General features: G+C 43.9%; 1 protein-coding gene and 1 non-coding gene across 2 annotated transcripts in view; both read right to left on the bottom strand.

Annotated features, from left to right (window-relative positions):
- LOC126203996 (putative fatty acyl-CoA reductase CG5065) overlaps positions 1-21,972 on the bottom strand; it is a 105,185-nt gene that overhangs the window by 34,068 nt on the left and 49,145 nt on the right. The window lies entirely within an intron of this gene.
- On the bottom strand, positions 13,469-13,543 carry Trnas-cga (transfer RNA serine (anticodon CGA)). Its single transcript has one exon. It is a non-coding gene; the product is annotated as a tRNA-Ser (tRNA).

Raw genomic sequence — 21,972 nt, 5'->3', positions numbered from 1 at the left:
GTGGCTCGAACGTCGAAGTAACTGAGGAAACAGAAGAAACAGTTACGGGAGAATACGGGTTTGGTGATAGGAGTGAGAGAGGGGAAACACTAATTGAGTTGTGCAGTAAGTTACAGACAGTAATAGCGAGAAAACTCTTTAAAAATCACGAGAGGGGGCGGTGTATTTGGTAAAGGCCTGGCAATATGTTAAGATACCAGCTGGAATGCATCATGGCTAGACAGATTCCTAATTGAGGTATCGAATTGTTAAACAGATATAGATTCAAATCACAATTTAGTTATGGGCAACAGTAGACTGAAGTTAAAGAGAATCATTTGGATAAAACAATGTGGGAAGAAGTAGAACAGTGAAATAGTGATGAAATTTCCTTCTATATGATTGCAGTTTACTTTATAACAAACACAATCTTCCCGTTTGTACTGCTACTGCCTCTCATCAACGAGAAAAGAACTTAGTCCGATACCTTACCCGTTACACACATTCAGGATGATTTTCAATTCCTTCGCACGAGTAACATTATCAGCGAAAAGATGATGTAGTGTTAGCTGTTAGTGTTATAATCTCTTGCATTTACCTTGCAGGTATAAGATGTATGAGGTGATTCTGTTGATAGTTTTTGAATTAACTGCAAACTCTGTTCTCGAAGAACCCTCCCATTGACTAGCTTTCCGTGCTCCAGTAGGATGGCGAAAGCCCTATATGTACTGAAAAGTTTATGCTCCATGATGAAGTCGAATTCGACCACAAGAAGAGACTGCAGTCCGTTCTGTTCGTATTTTCCTTACCAGTATGTAAGGCGAGTCCCGCTTCAGTAGCCAAGGCACCATATTTGGATTTCAGAACTCCTTAAAAACTTTATATATGTGTATCAAATGGTCGATAGTGATACTCCACATGTGGCTTTACAAAAACTGAAAAATAGTTTATGGTTCCTGTCTCCTGTTCAGCCATCTTAATGTCCTGAATCAAAATTGAAAACAGTCACGACTCTGACCTGTTAAGTAGAACCAACAGACCAAAACGTATAAAGATTCAAGCAGGAATCAATCAACTCCAAAAAGTTCTACAGCTATATCTACGTGATTGCTCTGCTATTCACAATAAAGTGCCTGGCAGACGGTTCAATGAACCACCTTAATGCTGTCTCTCTACCGTTCCACTCTCGAACGGCACCCGCGAAAAACGAGCACTAAAATTTTTCCATGCGAGCCCTGATTTCTCTTATTTTATCGTGATGATCATTTCTTCCTATGCAGGTGGGTGCCAACAGAATGTTTTGGCAATCGGAGGAGAAAACTGATGACTGAAATTTCATGAAAAGATCCCGTCGCAACGAAAAACGCCTTTGTTTTAATGATTGCCACTCCAATTCACGTATCATGTCTGTGACACTATCTCCCCTATTTCGCGATAATACAAAACGAACTGCCCTTCTTTGTACTTTTTCGATGTCGTCCGTCATTCCTTCCTTGATGCGGATTCCACACCGCACAGCAGTACTCCAGAATAGGACGGACAAGCGTAGTGTAAGCAGTCTCTTTGGTAGACCTGTTGCACCTTCTAAGCGTTCTGCCAATGAATCGCAGTCTCTGGTTTGCTCTACCCACAGTATTATGTATGTGATAGTTCCAATTTAGGTTATTTGTAATTGTAATCCCTAAGTATTTAGTTGAATTTACAGCCCTCAGATTTGTGTGACTTATCGCGTAATCGAAGTATGACTCATGTGACTGAACAGTTCCTTTATAATAAAATGAGAGTATCTTTAAAAGATATAATTTGAGTGATAATATACTTAGGACAAATTTCTCACAGCGCCATGAAAGTGAATATATCATCAGCGCTCTGTCCTTAGTTACTAAACTGTTGTTATTGTGTTCTTCACTCTGAAGACTGGTTTGATGCAGCTCTCCAAGCTACTATGCCCTGTGCAAGCCTCTTCATCTCCGAGTAACTACTGCAACCTACATCCTTCAAAATCTGCTTACTGTATTCATCTCTTGGTCTCTCTGTACGATTTTTACCTCCTCCCCCCCCCCCCCCCCCTCCACGTTTCCCTCCAGTACTAAACTGCTGATCCCTTGACGTCTCAGAATATGTCCTACCAACCGATCCCTTCTAGTCGGGCTGTGCTACAAGTTTCTCCTTTTCTCCCCAATTCTATTCAGTACCCTGGATGAGCAACCGTCTGGTTCTGCTGAGTGATGTCGGCAAGCGGAATGGATTCAGCTCTTGTGAGGCCAATTGAGGATCTATTTGACAGAAGTAGCGGCACTGGTCACGGAAACTGGCATATGGCCGGGAGAGCGGTATCTGACCACATGCCCCTCCATACCCGCATCCAGTGATGGCTAAGGGCTGAGGATGACACGGCTGCCGGATGGCGTTTCTTTCTTATTTTATTTTATTTTTTGTTCTGTTCAGTTCCTCCTCATTCGTTACGTGGTCTACTACCCATCTAATCGTCAGCATTCTTCTGTAACATAATATTTCAAAAGCTTCTATTCTCTTCTTGTCTAAACTGTTTATCGTTGATATTTCACTTCTGTACATGGCTACAGTCCATACAAATGCTTTCAGAGAAGGCTTCCTGACACCTGAATCTATACTCTATGTTAACACATTTCTCCTCTTCAGAAACGTTTTTCTTGTCATTGCCAGTCTACATTTTATATCCTCTCTACTTCGTCCATCTTTACACTTGTTTTGCTTTTGTTTATGATCACCTTACATCCTCCTTTCAAGACCCTGCTCATTCCGTTCAACTGCTCTTCCAAGTCCTTTGCTGTCTATGAGAAAATTACGATGTCATCGGCGAACCTCAAAGTTTTTATTTAGTTTCCCTGAATTTTAATTCCTACTCCAAATTTTTGTTTTGTTTCCTTTATTGCTTGCTCAGTGTATAGATTGGATAACATAAGGAGCAGGCTACAATCCTGTCTCACTCGCTTCTCAACCACTGCTTCCCTTTCGTGCCCCTCGACTCTTACAACTGCCGCCTGGTTTTTGTATAAGTTGTAAACAGCCTTTCGCTCCCTGTATTTTACCCCTGCTATCCTCACTATTCCAGTCAACGTTGTCAAAAAACTTTTCTCTAAGTCTGCAAATGCTGTAAATGTCGGTTTACCTTTCCTTAACCCATCTCGTATGATAAAAATGTCGTGTGGCTAGGGCCTCCCGTCCGCCAGACATTTCGCCGGCTGCAAGTGTTTCGATTTGACGCCACTTCGGGGAGTTGCGCGTCTATGGGGATGAAATGATGATGATTAGGACAACACTACACCCAGTCCCTGAGCGGAGAAAATCTCCGACCCAGCCGGTAATCGAACCCGGGCCCTTAGGATTGACGTTCTGTCGCGCTGACCGCTGTTCTCATTTTGTTAGATGTGCGTTGCATTTGTTCGGTACGGATGTCCCAGGACACCAGTTCAAGTTCAGTGTTGAGCCGTTGACTCAGTTTTTTATTACAGAAGGCAGCTAACCCCCTGACGAACGCGCTGAGCAACCGTGCCGGCTTCCACTTAGCTACCAGGGGCGGACTTCTTCTATGATAAGTCGTAGAGTCAATGTTACACCATGTGTTCCTTCCTTTCCCCGGAATCCAAACTGATATTTACCGACGTCGGCTACTACCAGCTTTTCCAGTCTTCTGTAAAGAATTATTGATAGTATTTTGCAACCATGACTGATTACGCTAATAGTTCGATAATACACCAAACAGCATCTACTTTCTTTGTAATTAGAATTAGCACATGAAGGGCTTATTTCAGTAGTGGTACAAGACCATTGTTGTTCATATTGAGATACAGAGTCCAAAGTTAAATGAGCGCTGAAAAATCTGCAGTTGAGATACTAGAAATATTCAAGCATATGGCTTCTTGCTAGAGATGAACCTTTCTTTCTGTTTGGCTCATTAATTTCAGAAGCATTATAGACAGAAAAGTGGAGGTAATGGACTTGTACCACTATTGACATAATCCCTTCATATTCTTTTTGAAGTCCGAGGGTGTTTTGCCTGTTTCGTGCATCTTACTCACCAGATCGAAGAGTTTTATCATGGCTTGCTCTTCCAAGGCTATCAGTGGTTCTAACGGAATATCATTTACTCCTGGGGCCTTATTTCAACTTACGTCTTTCAGTTCTCTGTCAAATTATTCTCGCAGTATCATATCTCCCATCTCATCTTCATCTACATCCCCTTCCATTTCTATAATACTGCCCTCAAGTACACTTCCTTCCATAGACTCCACCTTTGAGCTTTCCCTTCTTTGCTTAGGTGAAGCTTTCCATCTGTGCTCTTGATATTCATACATTTTGTTTTCCCTTTCCTCCAAAGGCGTCCCTAATTTTCCCGTGCACTGTATCTATCTTTCCCCTAGTGATATATGTTTCTAAATCCTTACGTTAATCCTCTAGCTCTTCCTGCTTAGCCAATTTGCTCTTCCTGTCAATCTCATTTTTTAGATGTTTGTATTCCCTTTCGCCTCCTTTAATTACTGCATTTTTGTATTTTATCCTTTCATCAGTTAAATTCAATATTTTTTGTGTTACCCGAGGATTTCTACTAGGTCTTGTCTTTTTACGTACACTCCTGGAAATTGAAATAAGAACACCGTGAATTCATTGTCCCAGGAAGGGGAAACTTTATTGACACATTCCTGGGGTCAGATACATCACATGATCACGCTGACAGAACCACAGGCACATAGACACAGGCAACAGAGCATGCACAATGTCGGCACTAGTACAGTGTATATCCACCTTTCGCAGCAATGCAGGCTGCTATTCTCCCATGGAGACGATCGTAGAGATGCTGGATGTAGTTCTGTGGAACGGCTTGCCATGCCATTTCCACCTGGCGCCTCAGTTGGACCAGCGTTCGTGCTGGACGTGCAGACCGCGTGAGACGACGCTTCATCCAGTCCCAAACATGCTCAATGGGGGACAGATCCGGAGATCTTGCTGGCCAGGGTAGTTGACTTACACCTTCTAGAGCACGTTGGGTGGCACGGGATACATGCGGACGTGCATTGTCCTGTTGGAACAGCAAGTTCCCTTGCCGGTCTAGGAATGGTAGAACGATGGGTTCGATGACGGTTTGGATGTACCGTGCACTATTCAGTGTCCCCTCGACGATCACCAGTGGTGTACGGCCAGTGTAGGAGATCGCTCCCCACACCATGATGCCGGGTGTTGGCCCTGTGTGCCTCGGTCGTATGCAGTCCTAATTGTGGCGCTCACCTGCACGGCGCCAAACACGCATACGACCATCATTGGCACCAAGGCAGAAGCGACTCTCATCGCTGAAGACGACACGTCTCCATTCGTCCCTCCATTCACGCCTGTCGCGACACCACTGGAGGCGGGCTGCACGATGTTGGGGCGTGAGCGGAAGACGGCCTAACGGTGTGCGGGACCGTAGCCCAGCTTCATGGAGACGGTTGCGAATGGTCCTCGCCGATACCTCAGGAGCAACAGTGTCCCTAATTTGCTGGGAAGTGGCGGTGCGGTCCCCTACGGCACTGCGTAGGATCCTACGGTCTTGGCGTGCATCCGTGCGTCGCTGCGGTCCGGTCCCAGGTCGACGGGCACGTGCACCTTCCGCCGACCACTGGCGACAACATCGATGTACTGTGGAGACCTCACGCCCCACGTGTTGAGCAATTCGGCGGTACGTCCACCCGGCCTCCCGCATGCCCACTATACGCCCTCGCTCAAAGTCCGTCAACTGCACATACGGTTCACGTCCACGCTGTCGCGGCATGCTACCAGTGTTAAAGACTGCGATGGAGCTCCGTATGCCACGGCAAACTGGCTGACACTGACGGCGGCGGTGCACAAATGCTGCGCAGCTAGCGCCATTCGACGGCCAACACCGCGGTTCCTGGTGTGTCCGCTGTGCCGTGCCTGTGATCATTGCTTGTACAGCCCTCTCGCAGTGTCCGGAGCAAGTATGGTGGGTCTGACACACCGGTGTCAATGTGTTCTTTTTTCCATTTCCAGGAGTGTATTTGATCTTCTGCTGCCTTCACTATTTCATCTCTCAAAGATCCCCACCCCCCTCTACCCCCCCCCCCTCCCCCATGAACCATGGACCTTCTGTTGATGGGGAGGCTTTCTTGTCTCAGCGATACAATTAGACGTACCTTAGGTGCAACCACAACGGAGGGGTACCTGTTGAGAGGCCAGACAAACGTGTTGTTCCTGAAGAGGAGCAGCAGCCTTTTCAATAATTGTAGGGGAACTGTCGGGATGATTGACTGATCTGGCCTTATAACATCAACCAAAACGGCCTTGCTGTGCTGCTACTGTGAACGGCTGAATGCAAGGGGGGAACTACATCCGTAATTTTTCCTGAGGACATGCAGCTCTACTGTATGGTTAAACGATGCTGGTATCCTCTAGGATAAAATGTTCCGGAGGTAAAATGGTCCCCCAATCCGAATTCAGTGCAGGGACTACTCAGGAGTATGTCAAATGGCTCTGAGCACTATGGGACTTAACATCTGAGGTCATCAGTCCCCTAGAACGTAGAACTACTTAAACCTAACTAACCTAAAGACATCACACACATCCATGCCCGAGGCAGGATTCGAACCTGCTACCGTAGCGGTCGCGCGGTTCCAGACTGAAGCGCCTAGAACCGCTCGGCCACACCGGCCGGCTGGAGTATGTCATTATCAGGAGAAACAAAACTTGCGTTCTATGGATCGGAGTATGGAATGTGCCATCCCTTTATCGGACAGATAGGTTAGAAAATTTAAAAAGGAAATGTATAATTTGAAGTTATATATAGTGGTAATTAGTGAAGTTCGATGGCAGGAGGAACAAGTCTTCTAGTCAGGTGAATACAGGGTTATAAATACAAAATCAAATAGGGGCAATGAAGGAGTAGGTTTAATAATGAATAAAAAAATAGGAGTGCAGGTAAACTACTATGTACAGCTTGAATGCATTATTATAACCAAGAGTGACACAAAGCCCACAACCACCACAGTAGTACGAGCTAAGTGCCAACTAGCTCTGAAGATGAAGAAATCGAAGAAATGTATGATGAGATAAAAGAATTTATGCAGATAGTTAAGGGAGACGAAAATTTAGAAGTGTTGGAGGAAATCCAACAGGATAATGCACCGAACCTCTATTATCTCAACTAAGCAAAGAAAATAGCAGGAAGGTATCTCAATTGGGCTACCTCCACTAGGCTTAGTCAACCGACCGCCAATTCCTCCTACAAACTGACACCAAGCTTGATTTTTTGTGGTAAACAAAGGTCACTTGGGGTTTCGCTACCAAACTAAGCAAATTGCGGTAAGATAAGTCACTTGTACTGACCTAAGTCATCCGACTGCCATCTCCTCCTACTAGCTGGCGCCAAGTTTGAATTCCAACAGAATAATGCGCACACCACTGTTATTTATACTTAGCAAAGAAAATCGCTGGAAAATAGCTCACTTGGCCTATATACACTAACCTAAGTCACTCGACCCCCACCTCTTCCTACAAACTGGTACCAAGTTAGAATATTGGTGGTAAACAAAAGTCAATTCGCATATGTCTACTAAGCTAAGAAAATGGCGCGAAAAAAAGACACTCTTAATAACCTCAGTCGCCAGACCGCCACCTCCCCCTAGGATTCGTGGGAAAAGGCCTTGGACATAAGTCTTTATTTAAACAATTCCATGCAGGTGTTTTCACCACAAGGCCTGGACTCCAACTAACGTATTACACGTCGCCACCACCAGAGGGCGCTCTCATCTGTGATGTAACCCAAGCTGACGGCACCCAGTGTATTCACCAAGAGCTCCAGACTCCAACTGACTTAGTACACATAGCCACTGACAGAGGGTGCTGTCGTGACTTCAGGTGATGACGCAAGTACAATTATTCAAGATGGCGGCATACAATGGGTTCACCATGAGGCCTAGTACACATTGACACCACCACAGTGGGCTACTGTGGACTTGGAATGAATTTTCGCAATGCGACGCCCACCTGGGCTTGGAAGCAAATAGTTAAAGTCTCCACCATGATCCTCAACCCAGCACCACGTCCTTTTACCGACCTATGATGGCGGGATAAAGTGTACTAACGTGCACAGTGCATGATGTCATCAAAGATGGTGGGGTGAAATGGCGGGGAAACAGATCTGAACACAAGTCTTTATTTTGCAGGCAGTGTCTCCCACCACCAGATTTAGTGTCCAACTGACCTAGTACACATTACTGTCATCAGATGGTACTGTCATCCCTTCTGTGGCCTAATCCCAGATGGTGGTCTGTAGCGGCGAAAATGGTGCAAAAATGACTCAGGCTGCACTGGGCTGCTAGGGAGAGTAAAGAAGGAATGGACTATATTTTCGAACATTTTATTTACATATGGAATATATTTATCACACTGATACAAAACACATGCTTGGGGTCACGACACACAGCCCACAGATCTGTAAACTACTACTAAATAACTTTCTCCAGACATGCAAATAACTCCTAATTTACCCAAACAATTTAAATACGGACATTCAGACTCCTCCTAAATAATGCATCACAGTGATGTGTAGACATGCTCAGTATACATAAACTGTCCAAATAATGCATAGCACAGCCTACAGACCTGCTCGCAAAATAATCCAACAGACACACAACCAACGTACGCAGACACCACCCCCTGTCCACTTGAGCGCGTAGGAGTCTACCGACAGCCCCGCTAAGTGACGCGGCCATCAGATGTCCAACCACACACAGTTTCCCACAGGCATGACGCGCATATTTCCCTTTTCATGCTAGACACTAGAGAAATTCTTATCCAAATGTGTGTTCATCTAGACGCCGATGATGACACGATCGGACGGGAGCGAAGACTTACATACAGAGTACAGATGCTCCAAGTTTTGCTGCGCACGTGTGAGGTTGACATGGCTGACACAGATTTCAACATATACAAACGTTCCCTCCGCTATGTAGAGACTCCTATATCCCTTTTATAGAATTTACATGCCGAATTACTTATGCCACCGGTATCGAAGCACCATCCATCTATTCTTTCTGGGGCTTTCAGCGGTTATTTTACACAAAAATGGTTCAAATGGCTCTGAGCACTATGGGACTTAACATCTGTGGTCATCAGTCCCCTAGAACTTAGAACTAGTTAAACCTAACTAACGTAAGGACATCACACACATCCATGCCCGAGGCAGGATTCGAACCTGCGACCGTAGCAGTCGCACGGCTCCGGACTCAGCGCCTAGAACCGCGAGACCACCGCGGCCGGCTATTTTACACAGATCGCTAATTTGCATTGGTAGTTAAAACCACAAAATCGTCTCCACATTATCAAATACATACCGGACTCTCAAGAATATTGCAAGCCAGGTAGGTATTTACCACTGCAACTACAATTAAATATTACGATTGCTGCTACAGTCTGACACCAATCAATGTACAGGTAATGTCTCCCCTTGACGACTATGCTTCAGTATTTATAGCACATATAATTTTCCACTTACAAACTCTCTCTCATACCCTCGTCATTATCGATGTGTCGAATCTATACGTCCCTCACGATAGGACACAGAGTCATCCTCTCTAATAATGCCATAACATAAACCATGGTAACTTTACAATGGAACATATACACATTTTACACAATGTAAGCTACAGTAACTTTACAATACAATGTATACACATTTTACACAAACAGTGCAGTTATCTTTTATATCTGTACAGCACCCGAAAAAATTATCGTACTCCTACACTCACACCGGCTATATGTTACGATGCTCCCCAGTCCTAGAGAAGCACCATCAGCCTTTTCTTTCTTTCTACAGATGCGACATTCAGCAGTAGTAAACTACTTTACACTGATCACCACTTTGCAACGACAACTAAACCTTGTAAAGTTGTCTACAGATCATCAAATACATACCAGACTCGCATGAATATTGGAGAGTCAGACCGGTCACCATCCCAGTAACATACCACTAAGTACCGTGTCGATCTAGTAAACATAAGGTTCATATCCCCTACCATACAAAATCACCACTTTTACATCAGCGGGCTGAAGTAGCTCTCAGAACTGTTCTACAAATTCGCGATCGTTTCCCCTCGGCACAAACGCCTTACTGTCTCTGCTTCCTTGCCTGCTCGCTTTTCTATGCACATCTCCAGACTTAAGGATTACAGGAACACACTTATCTTCGCCATAATATTATTCCAGTTTGGCTATACTTCTCCATATCAAACACTAGGCGGCTTCCTGCCGATCGCTGACGCAACATAATTCCCAGATGTAGACTCTAAATTAGTTCTCTAAGAACACGAAACTTCAGCTACGTGGAGCATGCTCTAGACCACTGACTGACTAGAAAAAACACATGAAAAATCATATTTCCGCATGCTAATACCGATCTCGCTCATCTAACAAACTGAAAATCATACATATAATTTACACTACTGGCCATTAAAATTGCTACACCAAGAAGAAATGAAAACGATAAACGGGTATTCATTGGACAAATATATTATACTAGAACTGACATGTGACTATATTTTCACGCATTTTGAGTGCATAGATCCTGAGAAATCAGTACCCAGAACAACCACGTCTGGCCGTAATAACGGCCTTGATACGCCTGGGCATTGAGTCAAACAGAGCTTGGATGTAGTGTACAGGTACAGCTGCCCATGCAGCTTCAACACGATACCACAGTTCATCAAGAGTAGTGACCGGCGTATTGTGACGAGCCAGTTGCTCGGCCACCATTGACCAGAAGTTTTCAATTGGTGAGAGATCTGGAGAATGTGTTGGCCAGGGCAGCAGTCGAACATTTTCTGTATCCTGAAAGACCCGTACTGGGCCTGCAACATGCGGTCGTGCATTATCCTGCTGAAATGTATGGTTTCGCAGGGATCGAATGAAGGGTAGAGCCACGGGTCGTAACACATCTGAAATGTAACGTCCACTGTTCAAAGTGCCGTCAATGCGAACAAGAGGCGACCGAGACGTGTAACCAATGGCACCCCATACCATCATGCCGGGTGATACGCCAGTATGGCGATGACGAATACACGCTTCCAATGTGCGTTCACTGCGATGTCGCCAAAGAAACACGGATGTGAGCATCGTGATGTTGTCAACAGAACCTGGATTCATCCGAAAAAATGACGTTTTGCCATTCGTGCACCCAGGTTCGTCATTGAGTACACCATTGCAGGTGCTCTTGTCTGTGATGCAGCGTCAAGGGTAAACGCAGCCATGGTCTCCGAGCTGATAGTCCATGCTGCTCCAAACGTCGTCGACCTGTTCGTGCAGATGGTTGTTGTCTTGCAAACGTCCCCATCTGTTGACTCAGGGATCGAGACGTGGCTGCACGATCCGTTACAGCCATGCGGATAAGATGCCTGTCATCTTGGCTGCTAGTGATACGAGGCCGTTGGGATCCAGCACGGCATTCCTTATTACCCTCCTGAATCCGCCGATTACATATTCTACTAACAGTCATTGGATCTCGACCAACGAGAGCAGCAATGTCGCGATACGATAAACCGCAATCGCGATGGGCTACAATCCGACCTTTATCAAAGTCGGAAACGTGATGGTAAGCATTTCTCCTCGTTACACGAGGCATCACAACAACGTTTCACCAGGCAACGCCGACCAACTGGTGTTTTTGTATGAGAAATTGGTTGGAAACTTTCCTGATGTCAGCACGTTGTAGGTGTCGCCAACGGTGCCAACCTTGTGTGAATGCACTGAAAAGCTAATCATTTGCATATCACAGCATCTTCTTCCTGTCGGTTAAATTTAGTTTCTGTAGCATGTCATCTTCGTGGTGTAGCAAGTTTAATGGCCAGTAGTGTACAAGCCACCTAAGGTCTTTCCCATGTCTAGAGAACAGGCAACCGTATCTTCTACATGCCAGATGCACACACCACAATCGATCTTCTCTCAACTAAATAAAGACGCGAAATGTGCAGAAGCACTCAACCGAACAATATACATGGGAGCGAATAACGGTCCAATGCAAATGCACCTCCATACACAATCTTGTCAAATTTCCACTTGATCATGAAAGCCGTCCGTCTTACGATTGCGATCTCAATCGAACGTCATTCGACAATGAGCGAAGTATCGGAAATACCCCCTACCGAAGGCTGTGGCTCTGGAAATGTAAATATCTGTACCTTCCTTACGACTGTACGTACTCTTCCCTTTGCTATCACAGCACTCCAAGTCAAATCGATACCTTACCTACAACAGGGCACAGTCATCTCCTTTCCACAAACACATACTTTATAAACCTGATGCTCAAATACGTACATATCATGCACCCATTGCTATTACTCCGTCAATAAATCATTGCCTACGATACGAAATAATCCTGACCAAAAATCAACGATGGGTGTGCATGCCCCTTACGTTCTTCTTGCGAGTCATACCACCGTGTCATAGAAAGAGAGATGTAATCGACCAGATGATGAAAAAACCCCATCCCAACAACTACTGCATATTACTCTCACAAGCACTTTTGGTTCTACAGGTGCACACAAGTATCCATGTTAAAAGCTATACCCGCTTTACAAATGGTGGTACGACATTACCTCGGAATGAGGTAGTTTTCTTTTTTCCGGACAAATACCGTGACCGTGATCGCAGGTATGCGTAAGGCCACGATGCAACCTCGAGATAAAAACAATGAATTTTGAAAGTGATTCGGCTAAGGAACGTGGCATGTAAGCGGTATTTGCGACTCCCTCAGACCGATCCCAACTACATAATTCTTTATTATTTGCAGCGCATTCTGTCTCGAAACCATATCAGAAATTCCGCAATATATCCGCCGAGTTATAGGAATTGACTCATTGAGAAGCAACACAAACGGTTGTAGCAGAGGATGTGCTGATTGAGGTCATAAGAAGAAAAATGTACACTAGCTTCTCAGATCTCTAGTGTTGCACTACATGTTAGAAATTATGTCCATCATTTGGAATCAGATCTTTCCACTCAAGCACATACATGCATATGCTCACAGCCACAAGTGAATCATATTTCAGGCACTCTCATATCTCTAAACGAGTCACCTTCCTTGAACCTATGTGCTACAGTAAAATTACAACATGGTTTTAGTCACACCCTACACATCTCGCAGCCGCACCCATTGCTACGGCTTCGAGCATGTGATTGCACCAATTTCAGTCGGAACTGACCAGAAGTTGGAGAAAGACATGTACAACACATTCAGCACTCCATGTAGAAATATAACGACCACATTTACTGCAACGGGAGCGTGTTTTGACCATTCGACGGAAATGCGCGCAATGTCCTACGTCTAGATACACACTCGATACAAGTACTACAGATCCACGTTCATTCGAATCAATCAGCCCAACATAATATCATCATAATGAGATTTTCACTCTGCAGCGGAGTGTGCGCTGATACGAAACTTCCTGGCAGATTAAAACTATGTCCCAGGCCGAGACTCGAACTCGGGACCTTTGCCTTTCGCGGGCAAGTGCTCTACCAACTGAGCTACCCAAACACACAGTTTTAATCTGCCAGGAAGTTTCATATCAGTGCACACTCCGCTGCAGAGTGAAAATCTCATTCCGGAAACATCCCCCAGGCTGTGGCTAAGCCATGTCTCCGCAATATCCTTTCATTCAGAAGTGCTAGTTCTGCATGGTTCGCAGGAAAGCTTCTGTAAAGTTTGGAAGGTAGAAGACGAGGTAGTGGCAGAAGTAAAGCTGTGAGGAAGGTGCGTGAGTCGTGCTTGGGTAGCTCAGTTGGTAGAGCACTTGCCCGCGAAAGGCAAAGGTCCCGAGTTCGAGTCTCGGCCTGGCACACAGTTTTAATCTGCCAGGAAGTATCATATCATCATTATTCTCTACCCCCCAACATAGAAAAATTACGAACTATAAAAGCTCATCCTATTTACAAATCACCTAGGGACCGACGAGCGTGCAATGAAGTATAGCTGCAGTCGCCTCCAGCTCGGAGAAAGAGATTTCACAATACTTCCCCAGAATAGCGTAACGTGCAGCCATCCAAACATTCCTAACGGTGTACCCAGTCCCTCACATCAAACTGTTACTGTTACCGCTGCTGTCTCTATGACATGATCCTATTAAATATACAGGCACCGCAGAGACCACTTTAAAGTTTATTCTCCTATACTCTAGACGAATGATCATATGAGACGCCCCCTTGGTTCTGTTAGTTGTTTCAAACACTCTTTTCTAACACGGTTTTGTACAACACCAAACATTTCCTTTTTTCTGCCACGACTTCGATGCCTGTGTCAGGTTCTAAATTGACATTAAGACGCTCTGATCGACGGCCTCTCACAGAAAACTAGACATCGCAAGGTGTAAATAATTTTGTTACTGTACCTACGATAACACGCGACACACGGTGAATTATTTTAAATAGAACACACTTACAATATGAGGAAAGTAGAAGACTTTGGCTGCGTCGTGGAGAGTTTCCAAACTGATATTCTAAAGCTATTGACGACCTCTACATTTAAACTCACCTGTCACAATGACGGAATAGATGATGGCTCTGCGTTCCATTTCGAGTGATTGCTCATTTTGCACTCATGTACGCGATCACTGTTTCGCTGCTAGCAACCCCCAGAAGCCGTCACCCATCCACAAATCTGATTCCCCAGCTCTAACAAGACTTGTCAGTCAATCATTATGTGGTAACCAACAGCACACCAATACATGGATGGGATGGAAAAGACACCGCCCATGTATTGTAATATTAAGCAACACAGTTGATACAGCTAACGACTTCACCAATTTTACAGTAACTCCAACACCTGCCAATCATGTGAAAGCATGTTTCCCCAATTTCAGTATCATAGCTAACCCATCCCTTCTCTACTTTGCCAGTATCATTACGAACATGGATAGATCACTTCCCAGTACGCCCATTCACTGTTAATTCTTGAACACATAAATCATCAAAATTATGCCAGACAGCGCTCTGCATCTTTCTAAGACCTCGAGCATAGCACTTAATTTGCGATCCATCTCTCTGTGTATGGGTGTCACATAGCATTTCCCTGTCTTAGGGTAAAATTAGAGAGTGAAAGACCATCCTCACACTGTCACTGACCAACCTGCCACGCAGCACCGTTACCGAAATAATCTGCAACCGATCAGAAGAAGAAGACCGTTACACTCCCCGTCTCGTGGATGAATCGAGCTTTCCGAGTCCTAACCCGTCCAAGTGCACTAGTTTTCTCGAGATGGGACCATGTCGAGGAGCTCGCCATTCCTTATCGATGTATAGTAACAGATTTCAAAGTGCCATAATGTAATAACAGGCAGTTAAGAAGATCAAGAAAGAATTCATTTTTAGACGCTATGTAGTTCCAGACATATGGAGTTCGACACATTTTTACTTAAATCATCCAATCAATCAACTCTAAAGTATTGTTCTAGAGCAGGGGCGGGCAGGAATCCTGCACGTGTGCGGTGCACTTGCACGCGTGCAGTTAACAGGTGTTCTGTGTGCACACAGGGGCAAGCTGGCCACCCGCTTATCTCCCCTCCCCACCATACTTTCTGTCCGCTCCTTCCTCTGCAATGCGTTTTGTTTCCTAGCTCGCTTTATTGAATGAAGGAATAAGATTAGTGGAGTGCTTGAAAGATATCGTGATTTGAAAGAGTACCTATTACCTACGATACGTTTTATTTAATTATCACAGGTGGAGTGGAACAAAATAAGGTTAGTAGGAATGCTTGAAAGATGTCGTGTTTTGAAAGAGTACCTGTTACCTACGATACGTTTTATTTAATTATCACAGGTGGAGTGGAACAAAATTTCTACATACAGACAAACGCAAACAGTTCCTTAAATTTTCGTCACTGATGTTTGCTCTTAACCGACACTTACTAATTCAGCAAATGGTTTTCCAGCTCTCGCTATATTAAGCGCAATCTTATAACTTGCAGGTACCGTTGGACTATTATTGTTGTCGTCTTGAAAAATTGAAAACAGTGCTCCATAAAATGTTAAATCAGTTACATGAGAGACATGACGAAAGGAAGTCTCAGATCTCTCGTGACCACAGCCACTACGACAGATTCATCTAGTATTGTCAGATCGCTCTTCTTAAGCTCAGTCAGTTTCCCCATCTGCTCAGAATCCGACAGTAAATTGTACTCGTCCTTGTGAAATTTGTTATAATGGGCTTCAATACTAAACTTCCGCTTACCAGCGAGAATACTGCCACATCTTAAACATTTCGAATTTTCACGTTTTTGCACAAAGAAAAAATGATTCTCCCATTACTTTTTAAAAGATAACAAATCTCCACTTCTTCGTTTCCTTGTTTCACTCTGCATTTTCCGATTCTTGAAATACAACGTTCACTACATAGTGGTCGCTACGCATCAACGTCCGCAGCTTAAAGCCTGGCACTACACTGCCGCAACCTGCCGGCTGTAGCCGCTGCCCCAGTCGACGATTGCACGCGAGCAGCACACGTGCAGCGCTGTGCGCTCATGAGCCGCGTGCAACGTTTGCCCGCCCCTGTTCTAGAGTCTAGGATCGGTACCTGGAAGGTATGGGTAAGAGAGAGAACATAAACACACACACTCATAAGGCTACAATGTTCTGCATTTAAAACAGGCCTGTAATGTTAGATCGCCTACGTTTCCGACCTATCAGTCGTACGGAATGTAGCGTTGTTAATACTGCACTCTGAGAAATATATTTCAAGCGCATTACATACATCCTTCTTCCAGATTTCTCTACCATGAACTGTCCTATCGAACGTAAACGAAAAACAAACTACTTCTGTAAAACGCTCGCTCTGCGTGATACGAGCTCAATATAGCCTTGAGGAGATGTATAGCGTCCACTGTTCACATCCGATCACGGTTCAGAAATTATACAATGCCTGCATGAGGCCTATATCAAATGATCGTAGAGTGGGGGATACATCCTACATGGATACAGATAAACGCATAGCAGCAGCGTCCCACCTGTGAAAATTACAAGTCATTCCGTCACTAACTCTCTAAGCACGGCATCTGTCGGGCAGTTGTGTACACAGTGATTGCACCGCCTCACAGGCTCCTAGCACTAACTTAGTTATGACGCTGTAGTCTCGATTTTATACCCAAGATGCGACAGGGGGGATTGCATAAATCAAAGTTCGTTTAGAGGACTGTGTAAAGTTTCATCACACATGACATGGAAGTCCTCTGACGACCGACAGGTTTAAAGTTAACGATCGCAAGTAGACAATGCTTTAAACCACATACGGAACACATAGATGTATATTAGTAGAATGCAGGCTATGTCACGTGACTGATGCATCCGGACAGAAGACTGGAAAAAAATTGACCTCCAGCAACTTCTCCTTCTCTAGAATGAATCGGTCAACCATTAAATCGTACCTCATTACAGCTCTATCGATCAACCCATCCACACTCTGTTATCCTTTAACGCAGATGCAAGTAAGTATAGAGGTGAATGGTTCTCTGTCATCCTGAAAAGTACCAAATACAATAGTCAACTCGCGTGTATCACTGGTACCTCATTAGACATAGAGTATAATACTACCACATCGGAAAAAAATTGACTGCCTCCCTGATTCCCCTCGTTTCGATGTCAACGTTTTCCTGGATTCCTCTCGTTGCCGCGTACTTGCCCCCATGTACAAATTGTTCGGCGCGAACCAGAAGATACGCAAGTACTTTCTCAGTTTCCCCGCATTTCTACATCTACATCTGCATCCATACTCCGCAAGCCACCTGACGGTGTGTGGCGGAGGGTACCTTGAGTACCTCTATCGTTTCTCCCTTCTATTGCAGTATTGTTCGAGGAAAGAATGATTGTCGGTATGCCTCTATGTGGGCTCTAATCTCTTTGATTTTATCCTCGTGGTCACTTCGCGAGTTATACGTACTAGGGAGGAATATACTGCTTGACTCCTCCGTGAAGGTATGTTCTCGAAACTTCAACAAAAGCCTGTACCGAGCTACTGAGAGTCTCTCTTGCAGAGTCTTCCACTGGAGTTTATCTATCATCTCCGTAACGCTTTCGCGATTACCAAATCATCCGGTAACGAAGCGCGCTGCTCTCCGTTGGATCTTCTCTATCCGTTCTATCAAACCTATCTGGTACAGATCCCACACCGGTGAGCAGTATTCAGGCAATGGGCGAAAAAATGTACTGTAACCTACTTCCTTTGTTTTCGGACTGCATTTCCTTAGGATTCTTCCAATGAATCTCGGTCTGGCATCTGCTTTACCGACGATTAATTTTGTAGGGTCATTCCATTTTAAATCACTCCTAATGCCTACTCCTAGATAACTTATGGAATTAATTGCTTCCATTGCTGACCTGCTATATTGTAGCTAAACGATAAAGGATCTTTCTTTCTGTGTATTCGCAGCACATTACACTTGTCTACATTGAGATGCTATTGCCATTCCCTGCACCATGCGTCAATTCGTTGCAGAGCCTCCTGCATTTCAGTACAATTTTCCATTGTTACAACCTCTCCAATTCGTTGCAGATCCTCCTGCATTTCAGTACAATTTTCCATTGTTACAACCTCTCGATATACTACATCATCACCCGCAAAAAGTCTCTGTGAACTTCTGTGTCATCCACAAGATCATTTATATATATTGTGAACAGCAATGATCCTACGACACTCCCCTGCGGCACACCTGAAATCACTCTTACTTCGAAAGACTTCTCTCCATTGAGAATGACATGCTGCGTTATTTTATCTAGGTGCTCTTCAATCCAATCACACATATGGTCTGATAGTCCATATGCTCTTACTTTGTTCATTATACGACTGTGGGGAACTGTATCGAATGCCTTGCGGAAGTCAAGAAACACGGCATCTACCTGGGAACCCGTATCTATGGCCCTCTGAGTCTCGTGGACGAATAGCGCGAGCTGGGTTTCACACGATTGTCTTTTTCGAAACCCATGCTGATTGCTACAGAGTACATTTCTAGTCTCCAGAAAAGTCATTATACTCGAACATAATACGTGTTCCAAAATTCTACAACTGATCGACGTTAGAGATATAGGTCTATAGTTCTGCACATCTGTTCGACGTCCATTCTTGAAAACGTGGACGACCTGTGCCCTTTTACAATCCTTTGGAACGCTACGCTCTTCTAGAGACCTACAGTACACCGCTGCAAGAAGGGGAGCAAGTTCCTTCGCGTACTCTGTGTAAAATCGAACTGGTATCCTATCAGGTCCAGCGGCCTTTCCTCTTTTGAGCGATTTTAATTGTTTTTTTTTTCTATTCCTCTGTCATCTGTTTCGATATCTACCATTTTGTCATCTGTGCGACAATCTAGAGAAGGGACTACAATGCAGTCTTCCTCTGTGAAACAGCTTTGGAAAAAGACATTTAGTATTTCGGCTTTTAGTCTGTCATCCTCTGATTCAATACCATTTTGGTCACAGAGTGTCTGGACATTTTGTTTTGATCCACCTACCGCTTTGACACAATACCAAAATTTCTTAGGATTTTCTGCCAAGTCAGTACACAGAACTTTACTTTCGAATTTGTTGAACGCCTTTCGCATAGCCCTCCTCACAGTACATTTCGCTTCGTGTAATTTTTGTTTGTCTGCAAGGCTTTGGCTATGTTTATGTTCCCTTTGCTTCCGTAGCAGTTTTCAAACTGGGTTGTTGTACGACTGTGGCACTTTTCCGTCTCTTACGATCTTGCTTGGCACATACTCATCTAATGCATATTGTACGATGGTTTTGAACTTTGTCCACTGATCCTCAACACTATCTGTACTTGAGATAAAACTTTTGTGTTGAGCCGCATATCGCAATATGCTTCGTAGTGTTGTTATCTTAAATACTTTAAATGGTAGCCTACATGATTCTTTCCGTTTGCAGTTGGCTATCATAGTTATTGTTCTTTCTTGAAATTTGAATGGTCTTTTGTATATGTTCTGGAGGAACCTCACTACAAGATCACGCCATAATTTAATGTAGAATTAACTGGTGCATAGTATGTCATTTTCATGACATTTATGTCTTTTAGGTAACTGAGTTCGTGTAGGACAAATAGATCATTTATATATTCGATATTGTAGTGAGTGTGTTATTCGGAAGTACAACTCAAAGTTCCTTCGGATATGCATGCACGCCTCCTGGAGCGATGAATGTAGGGGACCACGGTATAAAGGCGTGGGGAGCGTGACGTATGAAAGTTTGGGTTGCTCCTGGATGCGTGCAAAGATAGCCGAAAAGGCTACGGTGACGGCTCGCGATAAGCAGGGAATCAGGGTTCGAGTCCGGATCCGGCACAATTATTCATGCCTCTCTAATATGTAGTATATTAATGCCTAAATATTCGATTAGCCAATTTATTTAGAATTAATTTCGTGCAGCTGCCGTTCGTCGTTAATGTTTGATAATTTCAGACACAAAACCAAACTTATATATTGTATATACTTATCCCAGTTTGTATTTTCATCGTTTATTATACCAATGAAACTATATGCCCTATGCGAACTTTCCTGCAATTCACTTGTAAACAGACAAACGTTAATATCATCCCTGTGCTGGATTTTACTGTCTGAATTTTAAACAAAATGTTTTAGCAATGTTATTATGTAAATTTATTTCAGCAAAATCTTGGATAGCAGTATTTATTTCCAATTTGGCTTCCGTTTTCGGATTTTTTTTTTTTTTGACAATCTAGTAGAGTAGTAGGCTTCGGTCATCTGCGTAAGCAAACATATTACCACAATGAGAAAGGTTTGGGATTTAATTTGTGTATAAAATCAAGAGAAACGGGCCACGTACAGATTCCTGTGGGATGTAGAAGTGTAGATTTCTCTCTCCTTCCCTTCTTGTAACCTTTACATGTAAAAGGTAATGTCGCAACTGACTGATTCACTTCCTCATCATCGTCCAGCCCAAACCACAAAGAATGGAAACTTGAAATTTTCAGAGGGTGTGGATCTTATATTGCAATCATCATTTAAGAAGTGACTGTGCGCAATTCCACTCCTAACGGGGTGAAATACTGGATGAAAGACGTCTTGAAAGTATGTCACTATGAAGGTAATTCTGAAGCTAGAACTACGAAAAATTGATATTTTGTTTATCTGTTAGAAATAAGAAAATAAGCGTTCAGAAATTTTGGAAATTCAACCACTAAGGGCGAAATTTGTGGGTGAAAGTTTTTTCGAAAATAAACCGTTGTTAAAGAACTGCTAAAGCATTTTTAAAGCTACATCTACGAAAATTGGTATGTGACTTCTCGGTTAGAAATGAAAAAAATACATGTGTGTTTTTGAAAATTTAGCCCCCAAGGCGGTGAAACGGGGGATGAAAGCCTTTAAGAAAATATTACGTTATTTAAAAAGTTTTAAACTTAAATCAGCGAAAACGGGTATTTGAGTTCTCTTTTAGATGTAAAGAAATATGTGTTAGGGGATGAAAGTTTCTATGGAAACATCAACACAAGAACGCAAAATGGCCGGCCGGTGTGGCCGAGCAGTTCTAGGCGCTACAGTTTGGAACCGCGCGACCGCTACGGTCGTAGGTTCGAATCCTGCCTGGGGCATGGATGTGTGTGATGTCCTTAGGTTAGTTAGGTTTAAGTAGTTCGAAGTCCTAGTGGACTGATGACCTCAGAAGTTAAGTCCCATAGTGCTCAGAGCCATTTGAACGCAAAATGTATACTAATGAAAACCTTGGACTCCAGCTACCACAATCTCGTTTTGGTCAGAAGTATACTTGGAAAAGACAATGCTTCTATGGTCTTAACTAGCGCGAAAAGCTTAAGAGGTGCTGCAATTCGTGAACAACATAAAAATTCTATCAAAGAGTAAGAAAAAAAAAAAGAAACATCCAGGCCAAATAGTCTACCCGAGCACTAATCTAACTTCTGTATATCGACACTACTGTAACAGAATTCTATATCCTGCCTTCGCCCTGGTACCA

The sequence above is a fragment of the Schistocerca nitens genome, chromosome 9 (assembly GCF_023898315.1).
Source record: "Schistocerca nitens isolate TAMUIC-IGC-003100 chromosome 9, iqSchNite1.1, whole genome shotgun sequence".
Taxonomy (NCBI): domain Eukaryota; kingdom Metazoa; phylum Arthropoda; class Insecta; order Orthoptera; family Acrididae; genus Schistocerca; species Schistocerca nitens.
Note: the sequence above shows the minus strand (reverse complement) of the source record. Positions and strands in the feature narration are given on the sequence as shown.